The sequence below is a fragment of the Hyposmocoma kahamanoa genome, unplaced genomic scaffold (assembly GCF_003589595.1).
Source record: "Hyposmocoma kahamanoa isolate Upper Pololo Valley unplaced genomic scaffold, ASM358959v1 64, whole genome shotgun sequence".
NCBI lineage: Eukaryota > Metazoa > Arthropoda > Insecta > Lepidoptera > Cosmopterigidae > Hyposmocoma > Hyposmocoma kahamanoa.
The window spans coordinates 4762007-4782406 of record NW_020653852.1 but is presented as its reverse complement, the minus strand read 5'-3'; the positions used below and the strand labels follow the sequence as shown (position 1 = coordinate 4782406).

General features: G+C 35.8%; 1 pseudogene; it reads right to left on the bottom strand.

The window, feature by feature from the left end:
* Positions 1 to 11112: 11112 nt before the first annotated feature.
* Positions 11113 to 13883, bottom strand: LOC113231095 (annotated as a pseudogene).
* Between the last annotated feature and the right edge of the window lie 6517 nt (positions 13884 to 20400).

The following is a 20400-nucleotide window of genomic DNA, read 5'->3' as shown; positions in this document are numbered from 1 at the left end:
TTATATTCATAGGGTGTAACGACACCTTAGTCTGATTCAGTTTGGGTGTACTTGCCCTGAGTATCTCGAACAAGTTAAGTCGTTTAAGCTTCTATTCTTAGTTAGTTGCCCAACACTTGGGCGAATCGCCTGAAGTCAATAATTAAAGTGGGCCGGATTTTCGTACAATTTGATAGAACTCCAAGATTGCTATAACTTTTGTAAACGTTTGTAGCACTTAATTACATTGTTGATTGTCTATGGAAGTCAGATTGGGCATCAAGCAGGCTGTTTACATCTTTATAGGGAGTATAATAAACATTCACCACGTCACTTTTAATTCGAATTCAGGAGGTTCGTTAGGAAAATCGTAGGCTGCCGTCTTTTCTGTACGGGTGTGCGGCCCCGGACATCCTAGCTACTGTAGTTTTTTCCTCCCCGATCCCCAAAGACTACAGTATTCCATTTATTACCAAATTATTCTCTCACTTCTTTTGTTTTCGACGCGGATCCGTCCTATATAAGTCGGCTTTGTGACGCCTATGTTGTGACGCTACGTTGTACTAACATATAAATCAGAAGGACATGCCACACGGCGCGTAGAAATGGCACGCGGCGACAGAACGCCTACGCATCGGAGAAGGGGCCAAGAGACGAAGTGGGGAAGGGTAAATAAGCGGCGTTACATTGAAATGCCGGCAGCGCGCTTGTGGCATCACTCTAATGCATAAAGTCTGTTTCGGCGAGGAAAGTAACCCAACGCATATATGCAAAAAGGTCTAGTGGACTAAGCGATTCAGCAAGACAAGGTGATTTACCCAGAGCGACGATAGACGGGGTACAGTTACCGTCGATCAGACACATCATTTGATCTCTCCTCGGTCGTAGCGTCCGTTGCACTGTACCCAAAAATGCCTGTAATTTTCTTGCTCTAGTGCTTAAATTGATTGTTTCAATATAAAATGTTCAATGTATGTAAATCATTGAATTTTGTCAGTACGTTATTGATACGTCTTCTTTATGGAAAAGCAGTAGGCGGCAATTACACAGAAAGCACTTTCAAAGCGTGCTGTAAAGCCCGTAAGTTGGTTTTTTGAGGTAAACGCTGTTACTGTCCATGAATGAGTGAAAATATCCTACGTAATTGATTAAACTTTCAACCAAACTCAATTCCAGCTGTCGATGGATACGGATCCATGACAACAAACAATTTTAGTAAAAATTCACGTGAAAGAATATTGGTTGCCAATCCTCAATCAGGAAAATTGTATACAAGAGTATACCTTTTTTTTACAAAACAGTACAATTTTTGTGAAAACAGTTGTTAGTGATGACGACAAAATTTGTTTCCCAATACCATTAACAATGCCATCGCGCAACACTGGCGTGTCAATTTTAATTAAATTCAACTTTTAGTTCATTTCTCCGACGGTAAACAGCAACGCTTTAACCTCTCTTGAACTGTTTATCTTTAGTTATCTCACTCAACCCATTTCCTTTAACACTGCCTATTTGAATCCTAATTGTGCGAACGACATCTTGTTGTAAATTATTTATGAACCTCTAACAATGTAAACGAAGGCTGATAATTGCCTTCTCTATGCATAGAGGCGCCCTACCGCTTGGTAACGTAAATAGGGTGTTTGCAAAATGTAAATCGCAAGTAATAAAGCTTGACAACAAAACGATTGTTTACTGGTATTTTACGAGTTCTCTGTCTGTATAGACCCGGTCTAGGTGGCCACCGCCCACCCTTTTTTACCGCAATATCTCTCTGTTGTTAGCCAGCACAATGCCAGGTTTGTTGAGATAAAAATCTAATGTCCCACGGCCGATAACGATTTTGCAATATTAAGAGCCCACGTACACAGCGTTTAATTTATGCGCAGACGACGCGAACGCGCCTTAAAAGCAGCTTGTTGCGTTTGTATCGATTCAAACGCGCGTACAAAGCGCGAGACGCGCGTTCGAAACTCGTCTGTAATGTATTTCATTGTATGTTTGATGAAATAAGAGGTGGAAGGGCGAGTGCTCACGCCACTCATCCACCCGCATCCATGTAGCGCGGACATCGCGCGTTTCACGAACGCGCGTTTACAGCGCCACTGAATTTATGAACGTGTGCAAAGGTTTTCTGACTGCCATTGAATCGCGTTAGCGCGTCATCTGCGCGTAATAAATACGCTGTGTGTTTAGGCTCTAAGAACATTTTCGCTGTATCACAATTAATGATCAATAACATAATAAAATGAGAAATCTGATAATTTTTAGATTTGGTCAGTTTAGGAGCAAAAAATTTAACCCAATACTTTCGCGAGGGTATTTGCTTACTGCGTGGGTACAAACTCACACTTAATCGTTAACTAATGATTGACAAAATACGCGGCCATATTGCGGCTTCTTTCAAAGTCGTACTAACGACTGACGCTTTTAAGTGATCGCTTGTCAGCGCCGAAAGAGCAGAAAGAATAAAATTTTAGGATTTGTTGTATGTAATTGAATCAAACGAGTAAATGAAACACTTATCGGTGCCAAATCACCGGAAGAATTTTGAAGATACCTAGATTCTAGACGAATTCGAAATGCGTCGTGTTTTAACTGCGTATTTTCCATTAAATTCAGTGGATTGTTGCACGTTTTAAATTATTTCTTTGAAATTGTGTTTTAAACGAATATTAAAATGACTAAATTTAGTTATATCCTAACGTATGACATTTTCTTCATCTTGCATTGCATCCATAAAGAACTGATAATAAAAACCTTGTCCACTTCTACCACAATGTACTGATATTGTTCGCTTTAACAACTTTTGGCCCACAGTAACGGTGATGACGCAACATTATAATATAATGCGTTTTTTATTTTACAAATTTTATGCGGAGGGATGGTGGGAATATTAACTGCAACATAAGCGCAGCCATTTTGAACTATTTGACATCCACTGGATTCGCAGAGTAGCATATTAATTGAGTTCCATTTTTATTGGTATATCGACTAATCTCGATTCAATATTGTAATACATATTACCTAATACTTTCACAGGTTTCAGACAGATGGTCTCTTCACTAATCGTCATAGGCGTAACTTTTTTAATACATGAAAATAACTCCTTGTGAAAGACGTAGTTCGGAGATGTACTGTCGCCTTACCTATTTCTGTCGCCTTTGTCGCCGGTTTTGAAGGCTAAAGAGTGCTGGTAAAATTACAGGGACAGGGAACTTGTCTCAGGGTGACGAATGCAGTGACAGTGCCTTTCAGATTTTTGTGATTTAAAGCTCACAGTGGCATTGTAGTATCTATTATTACACAGTTATGTAGTATGTAGTATCTATTATGGACAGTTGGTTTATGGACACAGTTACTTGGTATCATGTTCCGTTCCACGCATTGTGTTTGATAGAATTTTGCGTTTAAAATTAACACCCTTGTTCGCCGCCATTTTGTATTTGCATAAATTCCTCATCTATTCGGGATAAACAGTTTATGTTTGCGTATTGATTTTATCTGAAGGTAAATTTATTTGAGAAATCGACAGAACCGATTTATAAACGCAGAATTTTCACAAAAACGATGTTTGTTAGATTTTACACAGTTTCTAATTTTGCTTGAGTTGAATATAAATTTTTTCGATATTTTTCAAAACGCCATTTTGAGATGGTTGGTGGTTGAAATTGGTTTGTCCTGAGTTACATATCACTAAACGTGTAACATTCTCTTTTATATCGAGTTAGTAAATTTTCGTGTGTTACACATTGGAAATGAGCCTATGTTTCGTGTTTGTTTTTCAAACTAATGAATGTTTTGGGCTCTTTACATATCTCATAGTTTTTGTTGTTGTTGTTTGTCTGCGGAGGTCATGTGATTCTTTCATACTTGTTGAAAACTCTCATTGTAAATTTCGTTGAGAGAAGTACTGCTACCTTACCTATTTTTGCCGCCAAAGAGTAATGTCAACATTACAATTATGTTCCGATTTTGAAGGGTAAGGGTACTGGTAATATTACAGGCACATGGGACTTGTCAATTTATGTCTCAGGGTGAGTGGCGCACTGGCAGTGCCCCTCAGATCTTTGCGATTTAAAGCTTTTTTAAATAATTTAAGTGACGGGACGATCAAGCCCTGCGCCTGATGGTAAGCTACACGCCTGTATATAACAGTTGCAGTGCTATTCATACCTTTAAATCGGGCACATCTGAGCACTGCCAGTGCGCCCGTCACCTCGAGACATAAGTTGAAAATGTGTGCCTGTAATTTCACTAGCAATCATCCTTACCTTTTAAAATCAGGACGCAGTAGTATATATAATACTAAAAATGTATTTTTTTTGTATAAAAACGGTTATAATTATATATTATATAATCTACCATAATAATATTAAGAACCCTGTTAGCTTAATTAAAAGATAAGCATCACTAATTTTTTAAATAGTCTTTGTTCCTCTCTTTTCCCTGCAAGGATTTTAGTTCCAACAAATTGTTCCATTTCGTATTAACTGACGTCCGAAGTAGGTCATAAGCTGTCAGTTACAAACATTCGGTTATATACTTTGCCTGTAAGCAGTACGAAAATGCGCAATCTCAAATGATTTGGATGGTAATGTTTTATTGTTTCTTCTATTCTAGTGACGAAAGGCGTAATAGCTTTACATGCAAGTATATAGGTGTAAGGTTTTAGGTAAACACAAGGTTCTAGGTTCAAATCCTAGCATGGGCTTGCACTGACGTTCAAGCATCTCGAAAGGTCTGGAGTATGCATTATAGGAAAAAAATGGCAGGTTTTTGTAGTTACAGTTTTTTCACAAATAAGGTATTACGTTTTGAGTTTCTAAATTATTTGTTACTTGTTTTATGATGGCTCTATAGCCAATGCTCAACAAATAAATAAAAAATTAATTCAAACGTAATCATGATTAGACCTTTAAAATGTAAACAAAGAAATGTCATGTAATTACATTGTTAAAGTGTGAATGCAGGTGACCTAAACGAAGGTTTAGGTTTCCAATTCCGTTACAAATAGAAGTATTTGTAACGGAATTGGAAAAGGAGGGCATTCTGATTTTGTACAATTTTAATTATCTATTACATAATATGAACACTAAATAAAAAACTTTAACAGCAACACAAGCACTTAACAAACACACTACGAAGACAAGAAAACATTCGAATTCGAGAACCGAAGCAAAAATGACATCTATGACACCACAAAATGGCGGTACAAAAAATGTTTTTGATCCCGACGGTGTTACCAGTGTCATAAAATTATTTATGCCCTTAAACATAGTATTTTATTATAAAATTATTATAATTAGTATATTGAACAAAATTAAGTAGAATTAAAAGTAAAATAAAATAAGAAAGTAGAGTAATTTTTTCAGATTACAGTTTGAAAAGAGTTCTAAAGGTGTATTTTTTGTTCGGATATCCTCTTTGATTACGTTTTGAACATCTAATTATGATTCATACTATAGATCCTATTAATTTATTGAATAACACGATGCTTTGTTACCACGATGTTATTTTTTTAAAATAAGTACTCCACTAGTTTGTTATTATTATTGAAACGAAGATCGAACAACTCAAAGAAAAAATTCTTAGATCTGAATGTACTGGAATCAGTGTCTGTTGCCATGCTCTGTAAATGTAACATTGACACACAACTGTCAATGCTACATTTGACATTTAGAACATTTGATCTTTCCATTTCACGCAGTCATCAACGTATTTGACTACAATGAGAAATTCTCAAACCAGTTTTATTCAAAATTACAGGAAATTCAAAGTTACTCAACTTAACAGTACCATTATCTTGTATTAAAAACTAACATAATCAATAAATAATATTGTCTACTTCATAAGGATATATCAAAGCAAGGGAATGATGTTTGATCGTAAAAAGAGCGGGAGTCAGTAAGTGCCGATCGTAAAATGGGAAATCTGCCGTTTTTCCTATCATAAAATTGCGTTTTCGTCAAATAACTTCACTGTGTAATATGTAATAAAGTACTGTGCGTGGTTTTTCAGGGACTTTTCTTTCTTTATTCTCTCGCGAGACGTGAGCTTTCTTGCGATGACAACGAGGCATAAGTCGCAGTTTAAGCCCCGTATCTCATTGGGCAAACAAAAACCGAACTCATTTTAACCCGTTCATGAATAGTAAGTACTGTAACAAACCTACTTTATGTAATAGACGGTCTTAACTTAAGCCAAATTATTCACTTTTAGTTCTCTAAGAATCCGCTAGATGGCATTGACCCATTTGGCGTTATTTCTGAATCGCGGTGTTAAGATTTTCCCTCGAATGATGACTACTCGAACACAATTTTGTTGATATGAAGAGAAATCTGAGAATACAGAGAGCTCAGTAAGGTACCAGGAGTTGAGTCCCTTCTTCGAAGCTGCTAACCGGATCTTCTGATATTTCGTACGCTCATATAAGGTGAAAAGTCTCATCTCGCGGAACGGTTTTCAGGAGTCGAATCCCTTCTGGGAACAACTGCCCGGACCTTCCGCATGTAGGGTGAAATTGTATTGGCGACATACAAGGTGAAATTAAAAATCTTCTGAACCACTTCAAGTGTCACTTGGCTTGTTTTGGTAACCTCATCCAACGGACGAAAGAACCTTCTTCCTTTACAGTACTTAAATAATACTGTAGTATAATAAGACCAAGTTTGGTAACTCTATACAATCGTAGCAGCGTGGCTTGTATGTGTGCATGCCCGTTTCGCGCCGTGTACGGATGCACAGATTCGTATAATCTGGCGGTGTACTCGCATTGCATAACGTGGGTCTTCGCACACGCCTTTGATTATAGGATTGAAATGTTCGGTGTAGTAATACTTTACACTGACGCTGATCCAGGTAAGATTCATATTCGTATAGCAATAACATTTGCAAATGTTTCTTGTATAAAAATTACGGCTATGGAAGTAGTAGTATGATTGCCTTTGAGCCATATTGAATTACAAGAGATTGAGAGAATATAATCTCAGTACAGAGTACTAAAAAACCGACCTCAAAAGTAAGTGGAATTACGTCTATTTGCTAAGTTTTATTGAAATATCCCCTAGTTCGCCACTTTACAGGACTTGACACTGGAGATAATAAAAATCGGTTCTCACTACTCAAAGTATATTGAGAGAAAAACGCCTTGAATTGGAGAAACAGCAAAATCAACCATTGAAGTAATTGCTCCTAAACTAAAGTTAGGCGCTATTTATAAAAATGAATCTTCATGAGTGAACAGCCACCCTTTGAGGTGGATGATTTTCTTCAAAATGAAATGGGAGCACTATGGAAGTACCCCCTTTCCAACAAAAAAAGAATAATGAAAATCGGTTCACAAATACCGGAGTTATTGCGTAACATACATACAAAAAAAAGAACATACAGACGAATTGAGAACCTCCTCCTTTTTTGAAGTCGGTTAAAAATAGGTCAAAACTCACTTTTACTAGAAAGTTTCTAAGCGAAAACAAAACGTAGGTAGTTGGAATTTTTCGGTATGAAATTATAAAGTGATTCACTTATTAAACTGTGAGAAAGTGTGAACATAGCGCAGTGCACACTACATACCATAAACAAACGCGTCGGTGTCCACCGTAATGTTTAGCGTCATTTTAAGACTGACAAAAATTTGTCGTGCGTTTTCTAATGGTACATCCAGATATTCATATCGATAGCAGAAGTATCAAATTAATAATAAACTGATTTTGATGATTCTTGTTTTGTTGGAAAGATGGTAACTTAGAAGTTATCCCAATTAAATTTAAAGAAAATATTCCACATCTAAGGGTGGAAAACTAGGGGAAGAATGACTTTTAAGATCAGTTTTTAGTACTTTGTTTACTTAGATTATAAATCATCTCAGTTGTGTGTGGATAGAGTGTCAATAACAGGATGTTGTACGTTTAGTATTCTACTAAAAGTTAATAGTCGCTTTTCAGTAGCTAGCCATCGAGCTACGATAAAACTGCCATTGAAAATTTTCGGTCAGAGTCAATGGCACATCGACGGTGTCATCATTATCAGCCTATCGCGGTCTATTGCTGGACACAGGCCTCTCCCAATGCGCGCCATTTCGCCCGGTCCCAGCTCGCCCTAGATCGATTAAAATTTGAACTAATTCTGTTAACAAACTGTTGGAATGTGTTAGAATCTTAAGGAAGGTAATCAAGTTTCATTTAGTAACATTTCAGAATAGGTAGGAACATATTTCGTGAGAAATCGCATAAAATATGTATTCCTATTCTGAAATGTTACTAATGAAAATGTGATGAAAAGCAATCTTATTCACTACGCAATAAATATAATAGTTAATAAGTTTCCATTACAGGAAAAACTATTTTTTCCGTAACTAAAAATGAATTTCCTGTAATAAATTTATTAACTTAGATAGTTAATGCGTAGTGAATAAGATTGCTTCTCATCAGTAATACACAAAGGAACCTGTTTAGTACCGACTCGTATTTCAAACCAAGCTTAGAAACTAATTTATTCGTCATTAAAGTGATTAGAAATTCCTTTGAAGTCTCTAAGTACCTGTGCGCTGAAATTGACTGTAATACCGGTAGGTTTAAGAAATTGAACTTGCTGTAAACAAACCGAATTTAATTCAAATTTAACACTAGAAGTTTTTAATTTAAATACAAATAGAATAATGATCAGTACAGAGTACTAAGAAAGCCGACCTCAAAAGTACGTGGAATTACGTCTATTTGCTAAGTTTTATTGAAATATCCCCTAGTTTGCCACTATACAGGACTTGACACTGGAGATAATAAAAATTGGTTCTCACTACTCAACGTATATTAAGAGAAAAACGCATTGAATTGGAGAAACAGCAAAATCAACCATTAAAGTAATTGCTCCTAAACTAAAGTTAGGCGCTATTTATAAAAATGAATCTTCATGCACCCTTCGAGGTGGATGATTTTCTTTAAAATAAAATGGGACACCCTTTCCAACAAAAAAAGAAATCATGAAAATCGGTTCACAAATACCGGAGTTATCGCGTAACATACATACAAAAAAAACAGACGAATTGAGAACCTCCTCCTTTTTTGAAGTCGGTTAAAAAGACAAAACATGGGGTGCAAAAGACGGCCTTGTTGTTTGATCTCTTCCAAAACAGTAAGGATAAATAATAACAAACAGAGAGCGCAACAAGTGCTCAATGTAAAAGAACCTGAAGCTTCTATTACACAATTAAATTTGTATTGAATGTCAGAATGTTTAACCACTATGACTTTCAATTTAGGTGCCTATGCGTTGTCAGCCTTTGAGAGCCCTGTAAACACGTAATAGCGATCAATCGTAGATTCTAGAAAATGGTATAGTAATAATAATACATTTTATTTATTTTCTTCACAAATATATGAAAATAAAACAATAATTTCTTCTGAAATTGCTCCACTAGTTTGTTGTAATTATTAATACAAAGATCAAACACTTAGAAAAAATTACATCGAACTTGCCGCATTCGAACCGGCGACGTCTCCTAGCAAACCGTGTCTGACGCTATGCTATGCGGAACGAAGCAGCGGACCTCACGAAATTTTCTATGTGCTTGTTGTCGGATCTTTGTATTTGGTTTTCAACGACTTTTTTGCCGTAGCGCCATCTATGAGAAATCTATGAAAGTATTTCTTCATATTACAATTACAAAATTACATACTTAAATACTAGACGATACAGGCTAGACGTGACAGTTGTCTCACAATAAATAAAATATTACGACATAATGAGAACGCGCCCTCAAGCACTAGGCCTATAGTTACTACAGGAGAAAAGAATAACTACAATAAAAGACAATGAGTTTTGAGTAAAGTTTTAAAAGACTCAACACACCAAAATATTGATAACGGTGTAGTTACGTTTATACGTGTTATTATCGATTGTTTCTAAATTATTTACTTACATCTGAAGGTATTGACAGCCTATTTCACGACGTCGTCGTAGACTCTAACAATAGAAATAATGACGTACCTGAAAATGAAAAGAAAATCGTTATAATTTTTGTTATGAAAGTAGAGTATCGTCGGCTAAATTGGTAAACGGCGTTTTCAACATCAATGTGAACTGCACAAAAAACAAAATTAGTAGAAAATTGTATGATTTATTACACTAAAACGCATTCACAATCATAATTTTCACTTACAGCTATATTCCATATTCATATCCGCATATGCATTTTCATAATATTATATACTGAATAGGTTATTTTAGAAGCTCTATTTACACCTTATTTCATTGAACAATTTTACTCCTAGCTGTTTGTTATATGTTATGTTTGTTAGCTTTCCTTACAAATAACTTCTAGATGTAGTCCGTCTCGTTGGTTCTGAATGAAAACTAGCTTAAACGTGACAGTGAAGCACGGGTGAGGGTAGTGGGTGCGAATCTGGCGAGTGTCAGGTCGAGAGCGCGGTGGGTGTAATTCCATGTATTTATATGGACGACAACACACTACGCGCGGGCGCGTATGCCCGTCCCGCGGAATTAGACTCGCCGTGCTTCCGACCCGACACGCGTACGACCCGCACTTGCTCTCTGTGTATTTCACGCTTTAGGCATACATTATACTGAGTCGGCACCCTTTCACTGCTATGACAAAAATATTTTATTTATCCTCTTGTATTCAATCTGCATTTGTGTCATATTAGTGACTAAAGTGTTTTTATCTGTCTAACTTTTGAGGTAGGTTTTTTAAAGTAGGGACAGTAAAAAATTTGAGCATTGAAACGGATATTGAACTTTATTACAGGGCGTGATAGCGATTCCCACCCACATATTTGAATATAACCCTGACGTACAGCATAAAGTTACATTTTATTTTGCTCGTTTTATTTGTGATGCCGATGTTACGCTACAGCAGTAGTTCCCAAACTTATTTTTCTCGTGGACCACTTTCAAAATTTTACTGTTGTCGGTGGACCCCCTGCTGCTACATTTCTACCACATTCTTAAAGTCGCCAAAAAATAAAAATTGTGTCGTTTTTGAGTTCTGTCCCTATATTCCGATAGGTAAAATAAAAACGAAAAATGGTACATTTTATAACATTTTATTTATTAAAAGAATAGAATTACAAGAAAAAAATAATAAGGTAATATAGGGTCAGGTTATAATTTTAATTAATGGGAAGGATGTATTTGACGAAGTGTCAGCAAACGATCAATGCTTGGCTTTATTTTTGTGAGCAATAATCGCAAATCCCTCCGCTCTGTGATGTTTAATTTGCTCCTTTTTTTTGTTAAGGGGTTTGTAACGGCACTAAAACTCCTTTCGACAAGGTATGACGAGGGAAAAGCTATTAAAAATTTCTTTGCGATTTCCCACAGTCCAGGATATTTTTCGGGTATTTCTGCTTGCAGCCAAAATGTTTGGTAGCCTTTTCTAAATTTCACCTTCAGCTCCTCATTGGTGCTTATCTCGAGCAGCTCCTCTTGTAATACAACATTGGCCACTTCCGTTTCATCAAATTCAAATGGATTTATGATCCATGGTGGTATATCCATCGTCAGCATATCTTCAAACCTGGTTTTAAAGTCATCATGCAGGGCACTTAAATGTTGACTGTAGGTATGGACATCCTCATCAATACATTCTACCTGCGCCAAGTTTGGAAATTGAGAGAATTCGCGCCGACTAATGTTTTGCTTCATAAATTTCAATTTCCCAAGAAAAGCCGAAATTATCCCCTTTGTTTTTATTAAATTCAGGCTGTCCCCTTGTAACTGCAAGTTGATATCATTAAATTTTTTAAACAAATCTGTCAAATACGCAATGTCTGCTTTGAATTTGATCAAGTTTTCTTTTAAATCTGGATCGCTACTTTCTAGGAACTCTAATACGGAATCGAAAACAGAGTAAAATCTCGTTAAGCATGCGCCTTTCGACAACCAGCGTACTTCAGTATGTAAGAGCAGTCTTAGAAGTCTTCATCATTTTCATCGCACAATTGAGCAAATAAACGCGTATTCAATGCATTGCTTCTGATTTTGTTGACAGCTTTTATTACAAAATGAAGAGATCGGTTCAACCTGTCACTTAAATGTTTTGCCACAAGATGTTGTCGGTGGATTACGCAATGAATAGCTGTAAGTCCTGGTATAATTCTTTTGAGATGACTTATAAACCCACGATATCGCCCGACCATTGCAGGAGCTCCGTCTGTTGCCACTGAAATAATGTTTGTAAATGGAATCGATTTTTCCGTAAAAAAATTACTCAGAACATTAAATATTGCTTCGCCTTTAGTGTCAGTCTCTAAAGATCTGGCAAATAGCAATTCTTCGTGAATTTCTTCCTCCATAATAAATCGGACATATGCCAATAATAATGCTTCATTACCGGGTAACGTTGACTCGTCCAGTTGTATAGAAAAATGAGTTTTTTGCAGATGATCGCACAAAAAACTTTCGATATCAGAGCTCATTTCATCAATGCGTCTTTGAACAGTATTGTTACTTAATGGAATTCTTTTTAGTACGTCAAATGGAGATTTGTGCAAAACAGTTTTTAAAACCTCTTCAACAGCGGGTAAAATTAATTGTTCTCCGATAGTGTGCGGTTTTCCAGATTTTGCTATAAGTAATGAGATATTGTAAGATGCCCGCAAGCCGTCATCGTTACTTTGAGATGTTGAAGCGAACATACTGTTCATGGTGGGTCTCTTTTCATATTTTTCCTTCAATGTTTGAAAATATTTTAAATCCTTACCTATTTTGTCAGTATGACACCTTTTTAGATGATCTTCGAGCTTTGATGGTTTCATAGAGTCATTGCTCAAAACTTTGTAGCATAATAGGCACATGGGCAATTGTTTGTCTGCCTCTGATGGAACAAAACCATATTTCAAATAATCGACACTATATTGTCGACATTTTTTCTTTGCTGTAGCCATGTTTCGTGTCAGTTACCTTACCTGTAAAAAAGAATGTTTTAGTAACCAAGTTTTTTTCTGAATATAGGTATCACACCGCAGCCTTTGTCAGCACGCAGAAATAGAATTACGGCTTGTTAAGGGGCCAACTAATAACCGCTAAGACAAATACAGACGTTTTCACAAAACGGTATCAATTTTAAAGTACCTAAATTACCACTAATTTTTAATAGTACAAATAAAAATGGGTGTACTCAGTATCGAATACTGATCATATTTGTGTAGGAAAAAATAAAAGTCGAAATCCCAAAATTGTCCATAAAAACGATAACTAACATTTCATCAAATCAATTATGTATTTGCGTATTTTTTGTCTGCGCCTTCATTGTTAAAACGTGACTTTTTTATACTGTTTTATAAAATTAGTAGTTATTTGCAAGAAAAATTGAAAAATTAATTGCTATTGCTTATTCGGCCTTTTTAGAGAGGCAGTGCTTCTCTCGCGAAAAAACAATTGAATAAAACGTGCTGTGTTTGTCTTCAAATCGAAAGAGGACAATTAAAATATCTGTAAGTTCCTAAGTTACCTATCTATACAAGCAGTTGTGATCAACCGACTAGTACACGTAAACAAAATACATAAGTACTATAACAAAAAAAAAGGTATTTACTTACTTTTCTCCGGCACTAACAAACACTGATATAAATTATCTCAAACCTTTTTTTCGAAATTCCGGAAACAAATGAATGAGTTTGCCTTTGGCATCAAGTATTTATAGTGGTGATCAAGTTCATGTCTGAACAAGCATTAAGCATTGTCGGGCGGATAGCGCTTTGCAAGTCTGTACATGTACGTGCACGAAATTGTACGTAATATCGAATACGCAAGTTTGGACAAGTAAAAGTCGCTTGCCTTATTAAAATATTATCTGCTTAGTTATGTACTTAAAACAATGTAGGTAGGCCCTTATAAAACTATGCTTACATTTTTGCTCTTTACTATCAAAAGCAGATAATTTTTCGTGGAGCCCCATTAACATCCTATGGACCCCCATTTTTTGTTCACGCCTACGTAGACCCCCAGCAAGTCTCCCGTGGACCCCTGGGGGTCCACCTGGACCACTTTGGGAATCACTGCGCTACAGTTTTCTCAGGCAACCATAACAGAAGGGAAGACCTAGACGAAGTTATTTAGGTCAAATAAGGGAAAAGTTAATAGGCAGTGGTAACCTATTAAGTATATTAACTAATTGCTAACCGTGATAAAAAGCCTTGTGATGAAACTATTCCGAGAAAGGTTCACAGTACTTGAAAAACGTGTTAAGTCTCCAACCCGCATTGTGTTCTTAGAGGAGACAGCAGATAGCAGTAAAGTTCTACAGCGAGGCGAGACGAAAATTGAAATTTGTATGACAGAATTTTAATTATTTCCTGGCCTAACTTTGGTGGAAATGATCCGGATTGACGAGGACGGGGGAGGCGACATTTGGCATATTTATTGCTGTAAGTAATCTTAAACCGCATTGCTTATATAGAGTATTATATAACATTCTCGCGTGAGTCTATTAATATCAATCGCGAGATTGTCGGTACGTGCGATTTGAGATTTAAAAAAAGATGGTTTCACCTGATTCTTCTTCCGTTAACATATTTAATAATAATAATTTATAGGATATGTTATTTTAGCCGCGTATTTATCGCTAGATGAATTGAACAACACTGAATCTTAACTATCAACAATCATGATGGCTGTAGGTGGAGCTATTAATGGCCATTTTTCGTGGTAAAAGGCCGACGAGATTTCAATTCTCGTCTCTCCTCGTCTCGCCATGCCGGTGGAAAACTACCTTAAAATGTATAATGGATCAACGATGTAAGGGAGTAAAGTTAATATCGAGTCTTTTCGGGAAACGGACTTGTGATGCTAAGTCATTATCAGTCCGCGAGTATAGCGCTGTATGGTCGCTTTTGAACTTTGCGCAGTAAGTACTTGTTTAATTCAGTTTACGAATTATTATTCACATGTAAAACTCTACTTCAAGGTACTGATTACCTATGGATCGACATGTATATTCAGAGCTTCAAAGGAGAACGGAGAACAGATTGCGCACAATTAGCTGAACGTGTCTCCTACAATGAATGTAACACGATGATGAGATGAGACGTAAGTAGCTGCTATTTGGGTAGTTTATGTAGTGCACCAAGCGACACGCCTGTTCATAACAGCTGCAGTGCCACTCAAAGCCTTAAATAACAATGTTCTGAGGGGCATTGCCGCTGTGACTGTCACCCTGAGACATAAGTTGACAGGTCCCATGTGCCTATAATTTCACTAGCACTCTTACTGTTTAAAACTGAATCGAAATAATACTCACATTGTTGTTTGGCGTCAGAATTCGGTAAGCTGGCAGTACTTCCCTGGAGAGCTCTTTCACAAAGGGCTCTGTTGGGGAAGTGACTAAATTTTTATTGCATTGATATTAAATTATTATTTACGTGAAATTACTCCAGTTATTATATTATAATTATTAATACAAAGATCGAACACTCAGAAAAAAATTCTTCGAAACAACGTCTTCTAGCATACCGTGGCAGACGCTATACCAACTAAGCCACGAACGAATCAGCGACCTCACGAGTTTTTATAAGTGACTGTTGAAAGTAAATAAAATGCAGTACTCTGAATGCGAGCTACCAACCAACTTTGTAACTCCTGTTGAACTCAGAAGTTCATTATTAACATAAATATTAACTAATAATTTGTTCAGATTATAATAATATTTGTGTATGTATGTATTTGTGTACGTAAAGTTTATTTTTTACTGTAAAACGCGATTTAAAAAGTCTGAAGTAAATTATTATTATTGTTATTATTATTATTATTATGCATATTTTTAGTCATATTTAAATTTTAATAAATTTATTGTACAATAATAGTCCCGCAAACTTGCTTTTTTTACCTCAGCTAGGGTTGGCTGTAAGTGATCTCTCCTAGAGATAAACATATATATGTCCTTTATAACATGTAATTTTTAATGTCATTTCTTAGCACAATAAAGAATTAATAACACGGGAACGCGGTACGAGTGTCTGCATACAGCAAAAGCATCATGTAGGTAAAATTCAAATATTCCGTGGCACGGACACGCTGTCGCTGTTATTTTTTTCTGTATAACGCGATTTTAATGTGATATGAGGCAAAGAGAAATCACAAACAGCCCCGCGGCTGATCCGCTTGAGTGTAATTTGAGCGTGTAGAACTTCTAACAATGGCTCAGTATGTATATGTGGTCTGTGGTATGCATATATAAGACAAATGAGCCACGTTCAAACGTACATTTAATCTGTGTTTCTTAGGCGATTAACACACTGCACCGCGGCCCGCGTCCGAGCGCGAGACGCGTAATCACGCGCGCTGTGGCGAAGACGCAGATTTGCGTCAACGCGCGGTTTAATCTGCGCGTGGGCAGCGGTCTAGCGGCCCCGAGTCGCTTAAAGTACTCGCTTCGCAGTTGATCGCCGTAGTGATTGTAGATATATGTAGCCGAGATCCCTCTTTGACAAGAATTGTAAATAATACAGAACTCATTCAGGACGCCGCAGTTATACTGCCTATTTGGTTTTTGTTTACTTAAATAAAAAGACACCGAAGATACCAATATCTTCGGTGCATCCCTTTATTTTATATATCCCTTTTTATGAACCACATCGATAAATGGATAATTTCAAGTTCATTACAAAGATTTAAGAAAATATAAAGATAAATTTAGTCGATTTTCAATAGCAAATATAAATTTATCGACGTCGAGATCTACTATAGATCTCGCCTTATATGTATGGTATTTACTTTCAGTAAATATATACAAATTTGTTTTTGACTTACCATTAAGAAATATCATGAACTTGTAATTGTTAGTGAAAATTTGTAGAACGTTTTATATAAAAAAAAATGTTATCGGAGGTGAGGGACCTAGTTACCCATATTACAAACTTCGGCTTAGTTTTGGTACCAGTTTCTTGTTAACATACTGTAATAAATTTGACTGTGTATTTAATCTAAATTCTCATCTAACTGTTATGTTTGTAGAGAAAAAAAAAATATTATTACAATGAATATTTCCTCATTTACCTTAGATTACATATTTTATTTTTTCTATATTAAATTTTGTTGTATATTTATTTTTTTTCCTGTTAAGTGTTTTAATTTAATTTATATTTCGTTGTTCATTGTTCCCGCTCTGATCCTGTGTCAGCGCAAAATGTTTATGTCGGGTTATTTTGTATGCACAACCCGGCAAATGTTGAGTGGCAATAACTTTTTATCATTTTTTTATTTCAATACTTAGTATTAAGACTTACTTTAAATTCGTCATAAGGAAATGAGGCCAAATAAATACTATTTTTTTCCTTTACAAACGTAGACAGCGTGAGTACCATTTCAATTTGAAATATTCTCATTCAAGATCCAAGAAATTTAACATAAGAATACGTCTCGGATTTTGAGACAAAACACTTGAAATTGTCAAGTGCTATGATCAAAGAAAGTCATGATTACGCAACTGTCTCTTCCTCACGTTTTCTTGGAATCAAGCCTTTGATGACTTTTCATTCTAAACCAAACAGCGCCACTGTAAATTGATGTCTGTCGGTTATTGCATCGAATTGTTTCACAATAGACATCAAAGAAAATTTAAAATTTGCTAAAGCTCAACATTTACTGGTCGCTAAAATTTTATGTACGTATTTGTGTGACTTAATTAGGTTCTTTAATGAGAAATTGTTTGATCAATGTTTGCTAGATTAATTTGAATTGTTTTTTCGTTGATACTTTTGAATTTTTATTATTAACTATATTTGAAATGTGGTAGTTATTACATCAAAAACCGATAAAGAAAAATTCCCTGATAAAACTGGAATAATAAATAATTATAAAACGTTTTATGCAGTTATTAAGGCATGGGACATCTTTGCGGGTAGGTAAGGGCAAAATAGATTAATACGCATTTTCCTGGTGGTAACATACACGCCTGTCCATAACATTTGCAGTATCACTCAGCAAGATCTAAGAGGCACAGCCACAGCGCCCGTCACCCTGAGACGTAACTTGACAAGCCCCATTTTTCGCATATAGCATATTCATCTCTACTCTCCCATAATTAAGGTACAAATTTGTGTTATGCATTTGTGGAATCGCGCGTCGATGCGCGACGACGCGTGCCTTCGCGCGTCGACGTGCGTTAGTTGCATACAGTGACGCGTCTAAAAGATTACTATACAAACTCTTACAACGCAATCCTTAGTTCATTCTTTACATTCCGTTTGTATAATACTATATAATTGGTGAAAGATGTCAACCTCGTTTGAGCTCGTTTGAAAGTTCTCATGCAGCGGTGAAGTGGAGAAAAATAGCTTGCATTAGTACGAGATACGGGAACCAAAAATACTTTTTGCGCTGGTTAACGTGGAAGCCTTCTGAGTACCGCCAAACTAATCTAAGACATTATTTGGGGCGAGTCGTTTAAAACCCTATATAGAAGAGATTAGGTCAAAAATCCGACGTTACTATTTCACCAACTTATAATGGAGCACACGTGATAGTCTAACTAGTTACTTGCTTTATTTTTTAGTTTGTGATTTTAAGACCAATCTTTCGGAAACTCCCTAAAAATACTATTAACTTCAATTAAATGTATGTATATGTATACACTTTATAGTACTACTAAACAAATTATATGAATTAACATGAAAATAACTTAAAAACACTAACCTTTAACACGACTGTGATAGTAGATTTCTGAGCTGAGAATGCCGTATAAAAATGTAACTGCTAATCAATAATTATACTAAGAAGTACGTACATATACTTATCGTTGCCTTGGATGAACAGGGTATCAACTAAAAAATTTGGACGTTTTTGTTTGAAATTCGATGATGATTTTTTTATGGTATCAAGTGACGCAACGAACAAGTCGTGCACCTGGTGGTAAAAGACACGCCTGTCTGTAACAGTTGCAGTGCTATTCAGTGCTCTAAATCGCAAATATCTGAGGGGCACTGCCACTGCGCCCGTCAACCTGAGACATAAGTAGACAAGTCCCATGTGCCAGAAATTTCACCAACACCATTACTTTTCAGAACCGGAACGCAGTAATGCTCACATTACTGCTTGGCGGTAGAGTTATGTAAGACGATAGTACTTGCCTGGACGAACTTATCCACAAGGTGCTTTACAGTTATTTATGTGTTCCGTAGCAAAACTTGTTCAGTATACAAACTTTTCGCACCTACGTATAGTGTGCGTCCTGACTTCAATATAAAGCACCGACTTACCATCAAGCGTACATAAGGCGCTTTTTTTTATTAATTATTTAGGTGTGCATGCTACATCGTTGACCTAATCAACTGGATGAGATGGAGGTCAAATGCGCACTTATTTTTTTTATAAAAAAGAACTCGCTAAATCAAATGCTATTGAAGTTTTATTTGAATTCAATTGCGAGAAAAACTTGAATATCCTTCGATCAAAGAAGTGTATATATGAAGCATTACCATACCTGTGCATACCTTCCCGAGCAAATACAATAGGTACACCTTATCTAAAGAGTAGATACTTTAAAGGTGTTTGTTACAGAGTACCGGGGAACATCCCGGGCAGTTCGAAGAGAGTATTAAGCATCATTGTTCAAATTTATCTCATTGTTCTGTCGGCAACTTATCTCGGCCTTTATTGTTTGGAACTGCATTTACGTTGAATTAACTGATGGGCTTAAGGTGTTTTTGCTTGAGAAAACGCTGGGATTTGAAATGTTCCTTCAAATGTGAAGATCTCAACGCGGCCACAGATAGCGCAATCAATGTGGTAATATACTATTCAAAGTCAATATAAACTTAAAATAAAAGAAACATAGACACTATAATACATCCTAACGTCAGTCTTTCTTCTAATTCCACTATAATATATAACACGAGCATACACACACATACATGAAATTTATATACCTTGATTGCTTTTTTCTCGTTCTATTATTTTATTGTTATTTTTTCCAATTAAATTTTTAATTTTTATACCAAACAGTGTTATTTGTAAAACACTAATAACCCAGGACTATTTATTACTAACATCATAAACAATAACTTATGTTTCATGACTTTTAATAATTAATCAGATTTTACTGTCGTATAAAAATAAAAATATTTATATACATATCGCTCTAAAAGGTGATAACTGTGTGGTAACAATAAAAAGCTGATAAAAACATAATAGCGGGGGTAGGGGATGTCGAAGAGGACGCTTGCACGTTTGAACTTACTACAAGTTAATTTTTAGTAATTTTCAGATAATTTTTTGTACTCAATTTTGGTGACAAGTTTTATATTTAATTACTCGAATATATTATCGTGAAATATAAAAGAATATTTCAGGTCACCACACTCGACTATTAAATAATATTTCATGATATTTTAAATTTTTATTGAATTGATATTCAATAATTTTTTGTGAAATTACTCCACTAGTTTGTTGTAATCATTAATACAA